This window comes from Calidris pugnax, unplaced genomic scaffold (genome assembly GCF_001431845.1).
Source record: "Calidris pugnax isolate Ruff unplaced genomic scaffold, ASM143184v1 scaffold237, whole genome shotgun sequence".
Taxonomy (NCBI): domain Eukaryota; kingdom Metazoa; phylum Chordata; class Aves; order Charadriiformes; family Scolopacidae; genus Calidris; species Calidris pugnax.
In genome coordinates, this window is record NW_015090985.1 from 970,769 (window position 1) to 977,172 (window position 6,404).

At 55.1% G+C, this 6,404-nt stretch overlaps 1 long non-coding RNA gene across 1 annotated transcript; it reads left to right on the forward strand.

Annotated features, from left to right (window-relative positions):
* Positions 1-305: 305 nt before the first annotated feature.
* LOC106894869 lies at positions 306-1,179 on the forward strand. The gene is made up of 2 exons (XR_001413331.1): positions 306-430; positions 913-1,179. It is a non-coding gene; the product is annotated as an uncharacterized LOC106894869 (long non-coding RNA).
* The last annotated feature ends 5,225 nt before the right edge of the window (positions 1,180-6,404 follow it).

A 6,404-nucleotide genomic window follows, 5' to 3' on the forward strand; every position in this document is an offset into this window, starting at 1 on the left:
TTCCAAGGTCTCTCCACCCTCACTGGAAAGAGTTTCTCCCTAATGTCTAACCTAAATCTCTCTTCTTTCAGCTTAAAACAGTTCCCCCACGTCCTATGGCTCCCCTCCCTCATGGAGAGTCCCCATCTCTCATATAGGTCCCTTTTAGGGACTTGATGGTCTCTGATGTTGCTGGTCTCTGTCCTGTCACCCTGCTCCTGATCCACACGTGTCTGGGAGCTGATGTTTCAATACGTGACAGACTTTGGTCGGGAAGGTGTTTGGGAGCTCGGGGAGCTTTCCAGCTCCCCCCTGACCCCCCTGCCTCTGTCCTTCCCTCCTGAAGGCCGAGAGCTGGGGCTGTGGCCGAGAGACTGTGGAGCAACGCGACCGTCAGGGACCTGCAAGATGCCTACGTGCGGCTGGCCGAGTTCCGCTGCCAGCTCCTCAGGTGAGAGTCCCTCCTGGCAGATGCCACCCCCTCCGGGGTGTCCAGTCCTGGGGAGGGGCAGCCAGGGTGAAGTGGGCTTTTCCTGCTGCAAAACAACCCTCGTTCCTACGGAAAGTCCTGAGCTTTTCTCCTGCCTGTGCGTGGGCAGAGCTTGTGCGGTGCTGGAAGAGAGCCCCTGCTGCCAGCGTGGGCTGGTGGCTCTTGTCAAGGAGAGGGCTTTGTGCTGAGGAAGAGGGGGGGGACCCATCAGCCATTCCCCCCCCTGCTGCAGCACCAGCTTCCTCAGGAAACCCACCCTTACACTGTGCTTCCACACCTGAGCAAAAAATTGAATCTCTAGGCACAGGATGAGAGCAGTTCCCTCGTTGTGGCACCTGAAATGGGCGCCGATGGCCACCCTGTGCTCCTCGGACCTTCTGACCCCATGGTGGGCCCTGCCTGTCCCCTCTGCCTCATGCCATCTCTCTCCTCTCTGTCTCCAGGCGCGGTGTCCGGGCGCAGCCTCTCTACGTGGGATACTGTGAAAGTGAATTTGACGGGTTTTGAAGGGAGATTCCCCACACGGGAGGAACGATCCCACCCTCTCGAAAGCTGCTGGTTTGGCCAAGGGGCCCCTTTCCCACCCCCGGCTTCTGCTCTCCCTTTGTTGCAATGAACTTTTTTTTTTGTCCCCTTAGTGTGCGGTCTTTGCCTCTTTTTCTATTTTTAATTCTTTAAATCTATAAATAAATGACCCCAAAGAGGAAAAAGGTGCTTTTTCATGCTCAGCTTGGGAGACCGTGCAAGGGCTTTTGTTGGCAGGAGAACGGGTAGGGCTTGCTCCAGAGAGCTGTGTCTCACCCTGGTGGCTCCGGAGCTTGCTGGGTGCCTGCCCAGGCTGCGTTTAGTCTCTGCTGCTGTCACGCTCCGTCCCTGCAGGGAGAAGGTGCTGAGAAGTTGTGGACACCCCCACTTTTCTCCTTGACGTTCCACCATCCGCACCTGGACAAGGCCCTACTGCATGGTGACCTTGGTTCTGCTTCTGTGGCCCTCCACGCGCCAGCAATCAGCCTGGTGCTGCTCCTGTCCTCCTCTGCCTCCTCTCTCTGCGTGCATCCAGGCAGGAGGCTTCTCTGCCAGCCACCATCCTCCTCCTCTGGCCTCTCCTGAGGAGAAGGCACTCCCAGGAGACCTCAAACCCACGGAGCTGAGCCATTGCGTGGATGTCACAGAGTCACTGCTCAGCTCTTCCCTCAGCTGTTGCCTCTGCTCAGGATTTGGCCAACTGCTCCGTCCTCCTCGGGGTGGGAAGCTCAGCTCCAGGTCTGCATCTGAGAGGTTTGGGTAGTATTTTCCTTGGAGAAGAGACGGGTGGTGCTGCTGTCCCACAGAGCTAGGACAGTTGGGGTGCTTGTCCTTCCATGGTCGGGGTTGCCCTGCTGGAAATCAGCTCAAACCCGGGGAATCTCTCCGGGAGAAGTCCTGGCCCATGGGACTGTTGTTCACGTGTCTTGGTCTTCAGTGAGTGAGAGCTGCTGGTGTGGCTGGAAACCCTTTACTATTGAACTTTAAATTAAAAATACTGAATTAACTTTCAATTAAAGATATTCAGAGGTTGTCAAGTCTTGCATTTCTTCACCCTCTGGCAAAGGGACACCCAAACGCTGCTCCTCTGAAGCGCTACGTCTTGAAAGGGAGGGGAAAAAGCTTGTGAAGCCCAACCACCCCTGAGTGGAGAAGTTGAAGCAGATTTGGGGCAAAGAGGGATGTTTTTTTCCCCTTCCTGAGGGTGGGACAGGAAAGGCTGCCTCCCCGTGCCCTGTGTCCTGGGAGAAGATGCTCCTCTGCCTCCTCCACATCTGGAGGAGAAACTTGTGCCCCTTTTCTCCATTGTTTAGGTTGTGTAATTAGTGCTCCTTCCTCCCTACCAGACCTGGCACCAGCAAACACTGATTGGAAGCTTCTCATCCCCATGAGGACATCTTCTCCTCTGACCCGAGTCCCCACTGATGCCACCCAGTGCCCCCGCGGCATCTTTTGGGGTTGGCTTCGGGAAGCGTTGCTCTACAGCACAAACACCTCAGGTAGTACTTGTGGAGCAGAAGCTTCTGGTCCGGGCTGGTGGCTTCTGATGCTTTGGACCTGGGCATCTGCTCCATCTCAACCTGGCCACCTCTGCCTGGCCCTTCCTGCAGCCACGCCGGGGGGAGGACACCTGGGAGGCCATCGTTGGCTGCTGGGATGGGGCTGCGAGGGGGTGGCAGGCACAGAGGAAGGGGGGCAGTAGCTCCTGGTTTTGAAAGCTGGGGGGTTCTCCTTGGGTGGTTTTTTCCCCCCAACACAGTGTAGATGGGTACCTGCACCAGGTGCTCTTGTCACGGCAGGGAGCTGCTGGGGGGGCTGGGGCCGAGGGGGAGCCTGGCCCTGGGGTGGGTGTTCTCCTGGGAATGATGCTCTGCTCCTGGGAATGATGCTCTGCTCCCAGGGACAATGCTGTGCTCCTAGAAGGGGGCTCTGCTCCCAGGGACAATGGTGTCCTCACAAGGAGGGTGTTCTGCTCCCAGGAAGGATGCTCTGCTTCTGGGGATGATGCTCTGCTCCTGGGAAGGATGCTCTGTTCCCAGGAATGATGCTCTGTTCCCAGGGACAATGCTCTGCTCCAAGGGATGGTGCTCTGCTTCTGGGAATGATGCTCTGCTCCCGGGAATGATGCTCTGCTCCCAGGAAGGGTTCTCTCCTCCCAGGAATGCCACTCTGCTTCTGGGAAGGATGCTCTGTTCCCAGGAACAGTGCTCTGCTCCTGGGAAGGGTACTCTGCTCCCAGGGACAACAGTGTCCTCGCGAGGAGGGTGTTCTGCTCCCAGGGATGATGCTCTGCTTCTGGGAATGATGCTCTGCTCCCAGGGACAACGGTGTCCTCCCAAGGAGGGTGTTCTGCTCCCAGGAAGGATGCTCTGCTCCTGGGAAGGATGCTCTGTTCCCAGGAATGGTGCTCTGTTCCCAGGGACAATGCTCTGCTCCAAGGGATGGTGCTGTGCTGCTGGGAAGGATGCTCTGCTCCCGGGAAGGGTTCTCCACTCCCAGGGACAATGCTCTGCTCCTGGGAAGAATGCTCTGTTCCCAGGGACAATGCTGTGCTCCCAGGGATGATGCTCTGCTCCCAGGAAGGGTTCTCTGATCCCAGGAATGATGCTCTGCTCCCAGGGACAATGCTGTGCTCCCAGGGATGATGCTCTGCTCCCAGGAAGGATGCTCTGCTCCTGGGAAGGGTGCTCTGTTCCCAGGAATGATGCTCTGTTTTCAGGGACAATGCTCTGCTCCAAGGGATGGTGCTCTGCTTCTGGGAATGATGCTCTGCTCCCGGGAAGGTTGCTCTTCTCCCAGGAAGGGTTCTCCACTCCCAGGGATAAGGCTCTGCTCCCGGGGATAATGCTCTGCTCCTGGGAAGGATGGTCTCTTCCCAGGGATGATGCTGTGCTCCTGGAAAGGATGCTCTGCTTCTGGGAATGATGCTCTGTTCCCGAGAAGGGTACTGTGCTCCTGGGAATGATGCTCTTCTTCTGGGAACAGTGCTCTGCTCCCAGGAAGGGTTCTCTGCTCCCAGGGACAATGCTCTGCTCCAAGGAAGGATGCTCTGCTCCCAGGAAGGATTCTCCAATCCCAGGAAGGGTTCTCTGCTCCCGGGAAGGGTTCTCTGCTCCCAGGGACAATGCTGTGCTCCCGGGAAGTGCGCGTCTGCTTGCACACGCGCGCATGGGTGTGAACACACACGTGCATTCATCCGCGTGTATGTGTATGGGCACTTGTGAACATGCTCGTTCGTGCACGTGCTCGCACGTGTGTGCACATATGTCCTTGTGAACACGTGCATTCGTGCACATGCTTGCGCACACGTCCATATGGGCGCTTGTGAATATGTGCTCATGCACGTGCTTGCACACGCACGTGTGGGTGCTTGCAAATGTGCACTCAGGCATATTCTTGCACGCGCATGCATATGGGTGCTTGTGAATACGTGTGCTCATGCACATGCTTGCACACGTGCATATACCTGCTTGTAAACACATGCACTCAGGCACATTCTTGCACACGCACACACATGGAAGCTTGCAAACGTGCATTCATGCACGTTCTTGCACACACGTGCACATGGGTGCTTGTGAACACATGTGTGCATTCATCCACATGCATGCACATGTATATGTATGGACGTTTGTGAACACGTGCTCATGCACAGGCTTGCACACACATGCATGGTGATGCTTGTGAACACGTTCATTCATGCGCATGCTTGCACATGTGTGTATATGGGTGCTTGTGAACATGTGGTCATGCAGAGGCTTGCACACACATGCATATGGGTGCTTGTGAACACGTGCTCATGCACATGCTTGCACACGTGCATATACCTGCTTGTAAACACATGCACTCAGGCACATGCTTGCACACGCACACACATGGAAGCTTGCAAACGTGCACTCATGCACATTCTTGCACACACGCGCATATGGGTGCTTGTGAACACATGCGTGCAGTCATCCACATGCATGCACATGTATGTGTGTGGGCGCTTGTGAACACGTGCTCATGCACATGCTTGCACACACACATGTGTAGGAATTTGCAAATGTGCACTCAGGCACATTCTTGCACACACATGCATGGTGATGCTTGTGAACACGTTCATTCATGTGCATGCTTGCACATGTATGTATATGGGCGCTTGTGAACATGTGTGCTCATGCACATGCTTGCACACGCACATGTGTGGGAGCTTGCAAATGTGCAGTTATACACATTCTTGCACACACACGCATATGGGTGCTTGTGAACACGTGTGCATTCATCCACATGCATGCACATGTATATGTATGGGCACTTGTGAACATGTGCTCATGCACATGCTTGCACACACATGCATGGTGACGCTTGTGAACACATTCATTCATGCACATGCTTGCACATGTGTGTATATGGGTGCTTGTGAACACATGCTCATGCAGAGGCTTGCACATGTGTGTATATGGGAGCTTGTGAACGCATGTGCTCATGCACATGCTTGCACACGCACATGTGTGGGAGCTTGCAATTGTGCACTCAGGCACATTCTTGCACACACATGCATATGGGTGCTTGTGAACACGTGTGTATTTATCCACATGTATTTAGGTGTATGTATATGGGTGGTTGTGAACACATGTGCTCATGCACATGCTTGCACACATGTGCATATACCTGCTTGTAAACACGTGCACTCAGGCACATGCTTGCACACATGTGCATATGGGTGCTTGTGAACACGTGCTCATGCACAGGCTTGCACACACATGCATAATGGTGCTTGTGAACATATTAGTTCATGCGCATGCTTGCACACACGTGCATAGGGGCACTTGTGAAATGTGCTCATGCACATGCTTGCACACGCATGCATGTATGTGCTAGTAAATGCATGCGCTCAAACACACGCTTGCACACGCGCGCATATGGTTGCTTGCAAACACATACATGCACCCACGCACATGCTTGCACACACATGCACACCTGCACACACCTGCAAATGCACCCCTGCACACGCGCCCACACGCCGTTGCTCAGGCTTGCGATGCAGACGTGAAGTTGTGTGTGCCTGTGCGGGCCCTTGCACGTGCTTGCACACGCGTGTGCACTCTTGCAACTCTACGCTCATGCTTGCAGCACGTGCACACACAGGAATGAACTCACGCACACGTGGTTGCACACACTCACAATTACATGCGTGTGTTTGCTTGGACTCGCACACACTCGCACACGCTCGCACACGCTCGCACACGCTTGCACACGTGCGGCAGCTCACGGGGAGAGCCCAGGGGTGGCTCTGGGAGTAATTAAGGAAGGACGCAACGGGTGTTAACGCTGTAATTACAGTTTCTGGGGGTGCAGGAGGGGGGTGGGGTCCGGCGGGTGTGACACACAACAACGGGACACAATTGTCCCTTTGGAGCCCTTTCTCCTG